The sequence below is a fragment of the Ursus maritimus genome, unplaced genomic scaffold (genome assembly GCF_017311325.1).
Source record: "Ursus maritimus isolate PB19 unplaced genomic scaffold, ASM1731132v1 scaffold_6, whole genome shotgun sequence".
NCBI lineage: Eukaryota > Metazoa > Chordata > Mammalia > Carnivora > Ursidae > Ursus > Ursus maritimus.
Genome location: NW_024426774.1, coordinates 55,339,373 through 55,352,343, shown reverse-complemented (window position 1 = coordinate 55,352,343; position 12,971 = coordinate 55,339,373).

The window sequence follows — 12,971 nt, the reverse complement described above, 5'->3', positions numbered from 1 at the left end:
TTCTTCTTCTTCTTCTTCTTCTTCTTCTTCTTCTTCTTCTTCTTCTTCTCCTTCTTCTTTTTCTTCTTTTTCTTCTTCTTCTTCTTCTCCTCCTCCTTTTTCTTCTCCTTCTTCTCCTCCTTCTTCTTCTCTTTCTTTTTCTTGGCCCTCAAACGCTGAACAGGTGCTGTCTTTAACTCCTAGCCAAGGGTCGTGGCTTGGAGTAGGCAGTGAGCCAGGGGGCCTGGGGAGAGGGATTGAGGGGCGTGGGAGTCAGGGTGGAAACCGAGGTGCCACCCACTGATGAGTAAAGGAAGAGCGGCAGCTTTTGTTTTGTTGGAGTAAAACCAACAAACAAGACATGGAGGGTGAATCATCTTAAGAGGGGCTTCTCACCCTGGCCCTTAAGGGGTCCGGGAATCCCCTGAAAGCCTGTGCAACATATTGTGAATCCTTGCTTCTGAGCACCTTTCTGGGGAGACGGTCCAGAGCTTTCATCAGTTTCCCAGCAGAGTTTGTGACACAGCCTCAACCTCCACTCCCACTAAAAAGGGCTGGGGGGAGGGGGGTAAGAAAAACACAGAGAGGGCATCTGGCAGCTTTCTGGAGGGTGAATCAACACAGTTGTGTCAAACTCCGGCCACTGCTCCTCCCACCCAAGAGTGCAAGCTAACGGGGAGATGAGGCCTGAAGCGAGGAGGGGGTTGGGGCGTTGGGGCGTTGGGGCTCATTTCCTGCGGTCTCCCAGGCACACAGCACAGGGCTCCGCTCTCTGACAGCAGCAGGTGCCCACCTAGCGGTCGGTAAGGGCCAGACACCACTCGAAGTGCCCTCCGGGCATTCACTCCCCCAGCACCACGCTTCTCACCTCACCTTACAGACCATAAAACTGAGGCCCAGAAAGCTCAAGTAACTTGCCCAAAACACACAGGAGACCGGATTGAAACCTGGAGTTTAGAGTGCCTGCGCTGTTGCTCCAGCTCTGATGTCCGGCGAGCCTCCCCACCGCCCCGCTGCAGTGTCTACGGCGATCGTCTCCATTGCACAGGTGATAACGCTGAGGTTGGGTAACTGGCCAGACATCACCCTGGGCTTTCCAGACCTCCTGCTGCGAGGGCTGAGAGCAAAAAAGAAAGTCAGAGGAATTCCGAGGGGCGAGAGGTCACTCTGGGCAGGGGTGACCAGGGAAAGAGTTGGGAACGGAGCAATGGGACGCTGGAAGGCCATCTGGCTCGGCTGCGGGTGCCTCTGGGACAGCTCCTGCGAGCCACCAAGCAGGGCTCCTCGCCCCGGCCCCATCGCTTTACCTCCTTCCACAGCCCCCAGCCTGGAAGACATGGCTTGTGAGGTGGGGCCCCAGGGTCAAGGTTAACACCCCCTCTCACTCCCTTTTCTGCGCCAAATTCACCGGGTCTTCTGAGGAGTCCTTTCCATGGGGAGAGAGAGATGCACAAGCCTCCAGAACCTTCCCTCACCTCAACCTCCTCCTCAACCACGGTCCCACTTCCGCTGACCAGGAACCTATTTACAGCTCTGCAGAGAGGCCTGGCCGAAGCCGGCGGGACCTCCAGCAGAGCTTTCTCAAATGTTCTGTGTGGGTTGCTAAGGATTCCCTTGCTCTAGATGTTTGGAGAAGAGCTGCAGTGAGACCTCAAGTCTTGAAGCTTGGGCGCTTCCGGCCAAGTCCCACTGCATTCAAGACCCGTCACAACCCTGCCCTTCCCACTGGTATTTGACCTTTATCTAAATTCTGTGAAGCAAATATACATACAAAATAGTACACATATTTATACATTCTATACGTACATATATCTTTAAGCTACTTGCAGGGGCATTTTTGCCACTTGCAACCAGACTGTGTTCTATACGTCTCTGACCCATCTGGACATTTTGTAGGAGCTTCCCTTCTTGCAGAGGGGGGTAGGGGTAGGCTGGGGAGCACATGAAGGCCTCTGGGTTAATGTGTTGGAAGCTGCTGCCAAGCTTATAAATTAAGAACTAGCCTCTTTCAACTCATTCAGTAGATCTATAGGAAAATGGATTTAAGTTTAAAATAATGTCATTTCCACCCAGTCTTGGGAGCATGGGTCCTAGACGCTGTGTTCAGGAGCTCCCAGCCCAATGGCAGCTGCAGCCCTGGATGGGGCTCCCGGACCAGCAGGGCCTGCCTGTGGTGCAGGGGCAGGGCCAGGCCAGGCTGCAGCCTCAGCGGGAGGGACAGCCAGGAGCTGTCTCCTGTCCAGCTGGATTTTCCAGTCAAGTCTGCACGTTCCTTCCTGTTCCTTCCCTCATCCCCCCAGGCAAACACGTGACTGTAAACCAGGCACCCAGATAGTGAGGGGATTCCCACAGGGACCTCCCCTTTTGGAGGCCAGGATGCCCGCCTCCTGCCTCATCCTCCTTTCCTCCCCCACTGCATAGCTCTCTGCCTAGCCTCAGCCCCCATCCCCCGCCCTCCTGCGGACCCCATCCCACCCTCACCCACTTACACGGTCCAGGCGGACAATCACAGCCCCGGACAGCTGGAAGGGACCTCAGAAACCATGCCTCCTCCAACCCAGGGGCTTTACACAGGAGAAACTGAGGCCAGAGAGGTGAAGTGAGCTGTTGATGGCCGCCTCACTGTGAGGAACAGCCCCGAGATAGGATCCAGGTGGCTAGACCCGTGATCTGGGGCCGGGGTGCCCTTGAACCTCCTTCTGGTCCTGTGGGCCAGGGGGCGAGCGCCGCGCTCCACCCACAGGCCTCTGGAGAGGAGGAAGGGCTCGGGAGGCCCGGGCCCCGCAGGCGGGCCGATCAGCAGGGTCCCGCCCGCCAGCCCCGGCCGCCCCCCTCGGCGGGCCCCAGCCCCCCCGCCCCCCACGCCGCCGCCCGTCCGCCCGCGCGCGCTCCCGCTCGCCCCGGGGCCCGAGCCCGTCCCGCCGCCCGGGGGCGCCGCTGCGTCCCCCCGGCTCGCACTACCGGGCGGGCCCCCCCGGGACCGTGGGACGCGCAGGCTCTCGGGCCCGCCCGGACCCCCGCCCGCGCCCCCAACCGGCAGCCGAGTGTCGGCGGCGCTCGAGCCGCGCTCCGCAGGCCCGCAGGAGACCGTCACGTCCGCGGAAGTTGGCGAAGCGCGGCTCTGGAGCGCAGACACCGCCGCGCCCCTCTGTCTCCGCGGGGACGCCGATCCCGTCTTTGTTCCCTCCGTTCGTGGCTGTTGGGCGCAGCCGTTCGCCTCTGCGGCTGAGTGACTGCGGGGAGCCGGAGAAGTGTTCCTGGGGCCGCCCTGGCGTCTTTAATAAAAATCCTCTTTCCTGGATGATGACCAGGAAGGCCTTGGAAATTGACAGGGTTCCTCAAAAAATTGATCCACTCAGCATCTCCCTAGATTCAACCCCAAATTGTTCACAGTGGAGCTGGAAGGGCACCCTGACCCTCGTTCGCCGTGGCCTCTGAAGAGCCCGCAGCACCTGACGCGGCTCGCCTGTCCCCCCTTCTGCGAGGGGACCGTGGGCCGCTGCTCCACGGAGGTCGTTCCCAGGCGGAGTGAAAACTGTCCAAGAGGGGTGTGGATAATTGGAAGCTGCTGATCTAAAAGCTCACTAACGGTTGTTCCCATTTCGAAAGAAGAGGCTACTTCACTAGCCTAGAACAATGTGGAAGAACGAAAGATATGGTCATATTTCATCTTCTTTCCCAGAATAATCTTCAATATTTTTATATAATGTTTTCAATAAAATTTTAAACGTGCATAGCTCAGTAAGGTGTCCCAATTCCTAAGGCCCAAATCTTGGCTATTAACCTAGTGACAGAGAAGGGTAGCCTAGTAGCCATGTTTTAGGGGCAATGTCTCCAACTGGAGACATTTTACAACCAGTTTACGACCAGCACCGAACCACACTGCCCTTCACCCACGGAATAATTCCGATGATGGAGTCCAGATCAGAGAGGGGAGATTTGGGCATGGGTTGGCCACGTCGTTCCAGTCCCATTTCCCAGGTGACCCTGCCACCTGCTTCTGACTGTTTGAAAGGTCAGAGGGGTTAGGTGAGCTGAGAGAGGGTTTGAGAGAGCAGGGGCTTGTTCAGAGCCAACTGTGGTGTGTCAAGAGCCTTGCAAATATCCTTTGTCTTTGTCCCAATGACTCCACTTCAGGCATTTCTCTTACAGGAATCATCAGAGAAGCGTAAATGAACCACAATATGGGGGCGGTTTAAATAGGTGGAACACTGTCACATGAAAGAACAATATACAGCCATCAAAAATCCCATTTTCAAATTATTTCTAATGATCTGGGAGTTGCTCACGATATAAGGCTGAAAAGCAGCATAAAAATAGTATAGTAGGAGCGCCTGGCTGGCTTAGTCGGTGGAGTGTGTGACTCTTAATCTCAGGGTTGTGGGTTTGAGCCCCATGTTGGGTATAGAGACTACTTGGAGATAAAATCTTTCTTAAAAATTGTATTGTATATTGTTCCACTTTATCCAAAATACATATTATTTGTCTAAAAATACATATTATCGTAATATATATATTTATATGTATATATAAATAAAACAAAGTATTAGAAGGAAAGTTACCGAAATATTAACAAAGGTTTTCTCTGGGTGGTGGGATCACAGGTGATATTTGTTTTCTATTTCACTTTTTCTGTGTTTTCCATTTTTTTCTAGAATGAGCACTTCTTACTTTAGCATTAGAAAAAAATAATTTAAGAACTTACAATGTTCTAAGCATTGCACCAGACTCAAAGATGCATAAGAAAACAAAAGTGTATTTTCTGCCCTGGGGGGAATTCTATGGTCCAAGGAGACTAGAGGTACCCCAAAAAATACCAATTCAAAGCAGGGTAGGATGAATCCTGGAGAGATAAGCATGACACGGTGCGAGTGCAGGGGAGCGGAGGAGAACACCTCCTGGACTTGAAGCTCCTTGGGGCCAGGCACGGAGAAGGTCAGCGTACATGACATGGAACACAGCGCACGGTGGCCTGAGAATTCAGTCCTGCTCCCTAATACCCCGTGACTTCAGGCAAGCTATGCAGAGCTAGTCTAACTCTCCTCATCTGTAAAATGGGATAACAAAATTGTTCCTGTGAACAGTTCGTAAGGTCGTGGAGATGAAGCATGGTGCCTGGCACAATGTAAGCTCAATAAAATTAGATTTACAGTAAAAACTTCAGTCAAGTCTGAGTGGGAAAGCACAAGGGCTGTGGGGAACCGATGCGGGAGTGTGGGATTCTCATGGGGGGAGAAGATGAGGCAGGGCGCTGAGTGCAGACAGAGGGGTGCAGCTTCTGGTGTAGGGGAGGCTCAGCGCAGGGGGGAGGTGGGGACGGGACTTTGGGAGACTGCCTCCTCCATCCCGGAACAAAGGAGTAAGTGGGGGACACAGAGATGAAAAAGAGGGTGAGGACTCAAGCTGGACTCGGAGCCTTCAGCTGTGACTGGCGAATGCAGGGAAAGGGCGTGGAGGGGTGTCCACGGAGCGCCCCTGGCATATACTCAGAAGCCACAGTGTGCTACATACTGCTTTTACGGTCCTCTCAGCGACCCTGAACACCAGCATTACTACCTCCATAGGCACTGAGGCTCAGGGTCGCTTACCAGCACGAGGAAGACGAGGATCCACGCGGGGCTTGCACCCTCATCGGGGAGTAGCTCCTGGAAGACCCCGCTGGCCTTCCTGTGCACGGCCTCAGCCGCACCACCTGGAGCGGCACCGAGCCAGCCCGGGGCTTTCCAGGGAATTTCCTGAGGGCATTGCCAGAAAGACCCTTTCATCCCATCCTGTCCACCAGGTGGGCCCTGCACAGGCTGGGGTGGAGGGGGGTGGCGGGTCAGCCAGATCCTGTGAGTTTTAACAGAATTCAAGGAAGTTTGCTCTGACAGTGTCCTAAACCCCATGAGACAACCAGACCTTAGTGGAGGCAGCCCTCCCACCACCCATGGGACCCCTCCCACCCTCAAGGCAGCGCTCTGAGCGGGGTATGGTTCCCTCCTGGACGACCTGATTCCTTGGGCCTGCACTCCTCTCTCATGCCAACAACTGAAAGGAGATCAAATGCCTCAGAGAAGACTTTCACTGGAAACCTCGAGGCCCAGAGAGGGCAAGATTGCTGTGCATCTGAAGGGGGGATGCAATAGAGAAGCAAACTTGTTCCACAGAAACCCAACCTTACACGCCCGCCCCCCAACCCCCAGCCCCTGGCTTAGAGCTCAGGCTGTCTTCAGGGAAGGCCTTATTGCCTGAGTGAGCATTTTTAATTTTTTCCAATCCACCTGGCAGAGAGCCTGACCACAGCATCTGCCTCACCCTTTCTCCTGAAACTCTGGCCTCCTTGATGGGATTTATAGAATTTAGGAGGGGGTGCTGTTTTGTTTCCCAGTTCTGCTGCCCATTTTTCACAAGAGAAAACTGGGTGTCAAAGAAAGGAGAATAGATTCTGCAATAAAAGCGTTTGGAGCCAGACAGGGAGAAATCTAATTTATAACAAAGCTTCTCAACCATGGCTGCAGATTAGAAGCGCGAGGACACTTTCAAACATACTGATAGCCAGGCTCCACCAAATATTTACTCTGGGATGAGGCCTTTTCCCTTCCTTTCTCCCTCCCTCCCTTTCTTCCTTCCATCCTCCCTCTCTTCCTTTCTTTATTTAAAAAGTCTTCCAGGTGATTCTCATATGCCAGGGTCGAGAACTACTTACCTAAATAAGACAACTGTGTTAAAAAGAAGATGATCCAATAGAAAAATGGACCCAGGATGTGAATGGGTACTTCAGAGAAGAAATAAAAATGGCTAATAGGCACATGAAAAACTATTGACCCCAATTAATAATTAAGGAAATGCTAAATAAAACAATAATGAGATAGCATTTCATGTATCAAATTGTCAACCTTTTTTTTTAAATGGAAGAATATTCCTAGGAATGGCAAGAGTGTCTTGTGAGTGTGTTGGGGGCGGGGGGGGGGGCAAGCATTGTTCATGAGGACAGAGGGCACTTGGCAGCAAGCACGCACTTTTTGACTCATCAATTTCACTTCAAGATTCTAGATAAGGATGTCCTGAGATTTTAACTAGAGTTGTTAATCATAGCAAGAACAAAAAATCAGAAATTCCTAAATATTTAACATTAGGAAATTAGTTCAATGAATTACAGTATAACCATAGAACCGAATGCCACAGAGCCACTGAATATGATACAGTAGATGAAAAAATATGTCCCTGCTTGGGAAAATGTTCAGATAAATTGTTGAGTGCATAAAGTTTCCAAATAATAATGGTAACAGTTTTGCTTTGTTAGAAAAATAAAGAGTATGAAGAAGTGTATGTGTGCGTATGTGTCTGCACTTAGAAAGAAACTTACAAAAATACATGTAAGGTTTCAGCAGTCATCACCTCTAATACAAAAATGAATATTTTACATTTTTATTTTTGCTTCTCTGTATTTTCTAGCTTTGCCCTACAAAGGACATACTTGTTTTTGTCAAAAGGAAAAAAAATATTTTTAATTTTAAAACTTACTTCCCAGAGCAAAATTTGCTAATCTGTTTTCTTCTGGGAGGGGCAGGGTCAACATCTTGGAGCAATGAAATCTCCAGATAATCCCCGACCACTCATCTTCCTCTAGCATCTCATCTTTGACCAAGGAGCCAAAAGAGAGGCTCAACTTGGATTTTTCCTCTCCTTCCAGGCCTTTCCCACGTTTTTGAGCCGTGAGAACTGGCTAGGAAGTTGGTTTTGGGGAAGAAGAGGATCCAAAGGTCTGAGAAATCCCCATCAGGGTGGAGAAGAACCCAGGGTTTGAAGTCCTGGATCCACCTCTATTTAGCTACGTAACCTTGGGTGAAACCCTTAACCTCTCCAAGCCTCACTGTGTGCAACTATAAAGTGGGGGTAATAACAGTGCTGACCTTATTAGTGATTACAAGGCTTTACTGAGATAATGCAATGTAAAGGGTTTAGCACATCACCTGGCACAAAGCACTCAATAAATGGCACTTCTGATCATTTCTGATTTGGGAAGCCAGACTCTTCCCTGCCCGAGAGGTAGGGTCGCCACACAGGAAGCCTCTGACAGTCCTAACATTCACTGAAGGCCTTCTGACCATCTTGGGAAGGAAACTGGAGAAGCCAAACCCCTGACCCACAGACTCCAGAGGGGCCTTCTAGACTCTGGGCTGGACCTATCACCTAGGAGGCCGCCCATGGTGAGGGCTCTTAACTGTGGCCCCTTCCCCACATGCCCTGTCCTCCTTTCCTGTAAATGCCCCCAAAGCCTGGGTCCCCATCTTGACCCTTCCTCCACAGTACCTCCGTTCATCACGGTCTACTTGGAAATGCCTCAGAGCCCCCCAAGGCCTGTGAACTTATCTTGTTCACCACCCAACGAGGGACTAAAGGATTCAAAAAAACCCACCCACCCATCCTCTCAACCCCCATGACCACCTCTATGTTGCCAAGCCCCCCCCCCCCAACTATCAACCCAGAAGGAAGTTCCCACAGAGATGACCCAGCTTTGCAGTCCAGAGCAAGGGTCAGGGTTCTCCAGTCAGTGCAGCAGCTAGGACCTGTCCCTTGGGCTTGGGGAGTCTCCTAGACAACGGTGCAGGCCGCATTTGACAAAACTGGGAACAGAGTGGCTCTACGGTCTTCTAGAAGGCTCCATCTGGGAGATAGAGAAGCTGTGCCCCCTCCTTCACCCAGAGGAGGCCACATCCCTGGAGGCAGCAACTGGCCCGCCCGCTCTGCACCCCCCTCCAGAGCAGGGCTGCCTGGGACCAGGGCCCCAGGAAACAGTGTTGGGAGGAAAGAACCTTTACGGAAACACAGTGAGCACCTGTGAGAGCCTCTTCCCTGAGCACCAGCAAAGAGTCGGGGGAAACAATTGGGGTTTTTAGTATAAATGACCTGGTGGGCTGGCTTGACTTCACCTATCCTGAATGAGTGAGGGGATGAATAAATGAATGATTTATTTTTTTATTTCTAGAGTTAGTTAACATAGAATAAAACATTCATACAAAGAAGATGTGGTGCACACACACACACAGAGGAATATTATTCAGCCATAAAAAAGCATGAGATCTTGCCATTTACAACAACATGGATGGACCTGGAGGGTATGATGTTAAGTGAAATAAGTCAGATTGAGAAAGACAAGTACCATAAGTGGAATCTAAAACCTGTAAGTACAGAGAACAAACTGACGGTTGCCAGAGGGAAGGGGGTGGGGGATGGGCAAAATGGGGGTTGGGGAGCGGGTGATACAGGCTTCCCGTTGTGAAATAAATAAGTCACGGGAATAAAAGGGACAGCATAGGGGATACAGTCAATGATACTGGAAGAGCGTTGTGTGGTGACAGATGGCAGCTACCCTTGTGGGGAGCGCGGCTTGACACAGAGAGATGTTGAATCACTATGTTGTACACCTGAAACGAATGTACCATTGTGTGCCAACTGCAGTCAAATAAACACCGTTTTTAAAAATTCTGTAAGTGTCTAACCATTAGAAAATAGTTAAATAGGGGCACCTGGGCGGCTCAGTCAATTAATCGGCTGACTCTCCATTTTGGCTCAAGTCACGATCTCAGGGTCGTGAGATGGAGCCCTGTGCCGGCGGGCTCCTCGCTCAGCAGGAGTCTGCCTGAGATCTCTCTCGCCCTCTGCCCCTCCCCCACTCATGCTCTCCCTCCCTCAAATAAATAAAATCTTTAAAAAAAAAGAAAGAAAGAAAGAAAAGAAAACAGTGAAATAAACCCAGAAGCTAGTTGAGCACACAAGTGTCGGGAGGGAGTCACATTCTGCATTTGCTGCCCAGCAGCTACATGGAACTTGGCCCGCAGCGCAACAGTTCAATCAGTGGAATGGATGACCGAACGACCGTCCCAGACATCTGAGATAAGGTAGCGAAAAGCGGAGGAAGCTCTGGCTGTGTCTCCACGCCCCGTGGAGTTAAAACCACTTGCACCTGCTGGTGGGACCTGAGAACTTGGTGAGCATTTGGAGTCAAGCACCCACAGATGGGAGCTCGTTTAAAAACGTGAAATTAACAAAGCAGGAGGGGCGGGGCAGATTAGGGGGTTTCCACTCCCACGGCAGGCTGCTCTCCCCGCTCACCAGTAACCAGACCGGAGCTTCTGCTGAGCAAGAGAACCGAGTAACACCTGCCGGCCTGTCGGTCTTCCCCCTCAGCATTGCCTGACACTCTTAAGACACACAGCCCACCCCTCTCCACATATACACGCGGACCCTGTCCTGGGCTATTCTGAGTTTTGGATGCCTGAGCCAGAGTTAGCGTTTGTGTGGACTGGATTCCTTGGAGGTTGAGCTCCTGGCTGGGACCAGGTGCCCAAGAACTTCTAGGTAGAACCCAACGCAGGCCACTGGGCAACCTCTTGCCTCAGGGTCTCTGGCTTTATTGACTCAGCTGGGGTGGCTTTGAGGCTTTCCCCGATGATCTGGACTTGTCCCCAGGGCTCTGGCCTTCTGCCTGGTGCCTTTCTCCTGTCTCCCACCCTTGGGCTCCCCTCGGCAATGAGCTGCCCCAGTCTGGAAGGAGCAGTACCAGGGGCAGTGCCCAGGCCTGGTCAAGCTGTGGCCTCAGCACCAGGCAGCATCTGGAGTGCAAGGCAGGCCCACAAAGCTGGTGTTTTGCTCTTGGGGAGTGGCCCCTTTTTGTGACTCAGACCCTGGGAATTTGGGAGCCTTGCTAGGCTCTCGCTGAAGCTGGGCTCCCAGGAGCCCCCACCAGGCTCATAGTGAATGCACTTGGGTTTCTTAGCTCCCCTGGCCCCCTCCCATTCCCCTCAGTGGGTTCCTTTTGTTGTCACTAAATCCCCTCCAATCTTCCTTTCCAAAAGCCGGCAGATCCAAGTGGAATTCAACACCCAAACACTCACACAAAAGCTAGGATTAATAGCTGGCTTTGTCTGGGCACAGATGTGCAGCAGCTTGGAAGGGGGGGCGTTTTTTCCTGCCACTTGAGTCAACCCGGCTCCACACTGGGGGAGGGAGGGGAAAGGAAGGAGGGACTGCTGCAAGGGCCCTCTGAGAGGGCGGGGGGAACCATGCCCCACCTCTCTGAGCTGGTGTGTTCTTGGGGGTCTGACTCCACCAAGGAGGAGACAAAGGTCCCCCCTCTCTGGGAGGCCCCTCAGTCTCTCCTCCTTCCCCTTCTAGCAAGTCACACTCCTCGGTGGTGGAGCTACGCAGCCGGCTGGCGCTCAGTCTCTGGACTCAGTCCCTGTTCTTCTGGAGCCTGAGCTCTGAAACAGGCCGCAGCAATCCTCAAAGAAACCCTGTGAACCCAGCGAGATAACAGGTCGCTGCCAGGAGACGGGCACTGTCAGGCAGGCAGGGAAGGCTCTCGGAGGAGGCGGGGCTTACTCTGAGCTCCAAAGGACAGGCAGAGTCTGGTGAGGTACCAGGCGAGGAAGGATTCCAGAAAGAGTCCATGGGGCAGGAGACAGCAGGGTCTGGCCATAAGGAACCACCAAAAGTTATAGATCTGGAGGAACGCGTGGGGTGTAAGGAAGCTATTCTGTTGCTGAGTGGAGGACAGGCGGGTGGGGAGAGGTGGTAGCCAAGGAAACAAGTGGGTGTTGCTGGTGCCGAGCTGGTTCTTACCCGTGCTCTCCACCTCCAATAGAATACCTTTCGTGAACAAACCATGCTACTATCAACCACGTGATCATGGAGATTCTGAATTTGGTCCTCAACACTTACGGGGAAGATATCATATTTCCCTATTGTTCTGTCAGGTAAATCAGGCTCCATTCCCAACAGGATTGCTGGTTGGAAATATGACATCAGTCAAGTTTCGGAGTCGGGGGAAGGCATCCTCCTCCCTAGAATGGTACAAATATGTAGGGTCCTCAGCCCATCTGGTCTCTGAAGAATTTTTTGGCCAAGATAAAGTCTTTACTGCTAGGAGGTTTATATGCTACAAGAAATAAATGGGTAATAAACAAGGAAATAAATGAATGAGATGACCTCACATGGCGATAAATGTTATGAAGAGAATAAAACAGAGCGATGTGCCTGGCTGAGGGTGGGGTGGGGTGGTCAGGGATGGGCCACTCTGAGGAGGTGGCATTTGAGCTGAATCTTGGAGGATGAGAAACAATGGAATATATTAGGTAGAACCCCACCTAATCACGGATATTTAACCTTTTTTTTTTTTTGTCTACAAAAATACTAATTTCATAGGGTCCAACAAAATACAAGGATAGAGGAGAAAGGCACAGCAAATGCCTGTGAAGCAAAACCAAGCTTGGAGTGGTGGTCCAACTTCAGAAAGGTTAATGGAGTCATGGGGCACCAATCAAGGGAAAACACTTAGGAAAAATGAGGTTGCGAGGGGAGGACTGGTCAGGGAAGGAGTTGGGACTGTTGAAGGAGAAAAAAAAGTTTAAGGTCTGATCACTTGACCTCATGACTTACAAATAAAGCTACAGTGATCCAGACGGCACAGTATGGGAAGAAGAAACACAGTTGAGTGGAAGAGAACACAGTACCCGGAAACAGACCCACAGAAATACAGTAACTAATCTTTGATAAAAGAGCAAAGGCAATTCAATGGAGAAATGATAGTCCTTTCAACAAAAGGTGCTAGAACAACTGAGCATTCACAACACACCAAACGAATCTAAACACAGACCTTGGATTCTTCACAAAAAATCAACTCAAAACAGATTATAGATTTAAATGTAGAATGCAAAACTACTTGAAACTTCTACGAGATTACATTGGAGGCGATCTAGGTTACCTTGGGTTTGGTGACTACTTTTTAGATAAAACACCAAAAGTGTGATCCATGAAGGAGAAAATTAAGAAGTTGGACTTCATTAAAATTTAGCATTTCTGCTCTGCAAAAGACACTACTAAGAGAATGAGAGGAAGTCATAGAGGGGGAGAAAATCTTAGCAAAGCACATATCTGATAAAGAGCTGGTATCCTAAATATACAAAGAACTTTTCAACAATAAGAATAGAAACAACCCAATTAAAAAT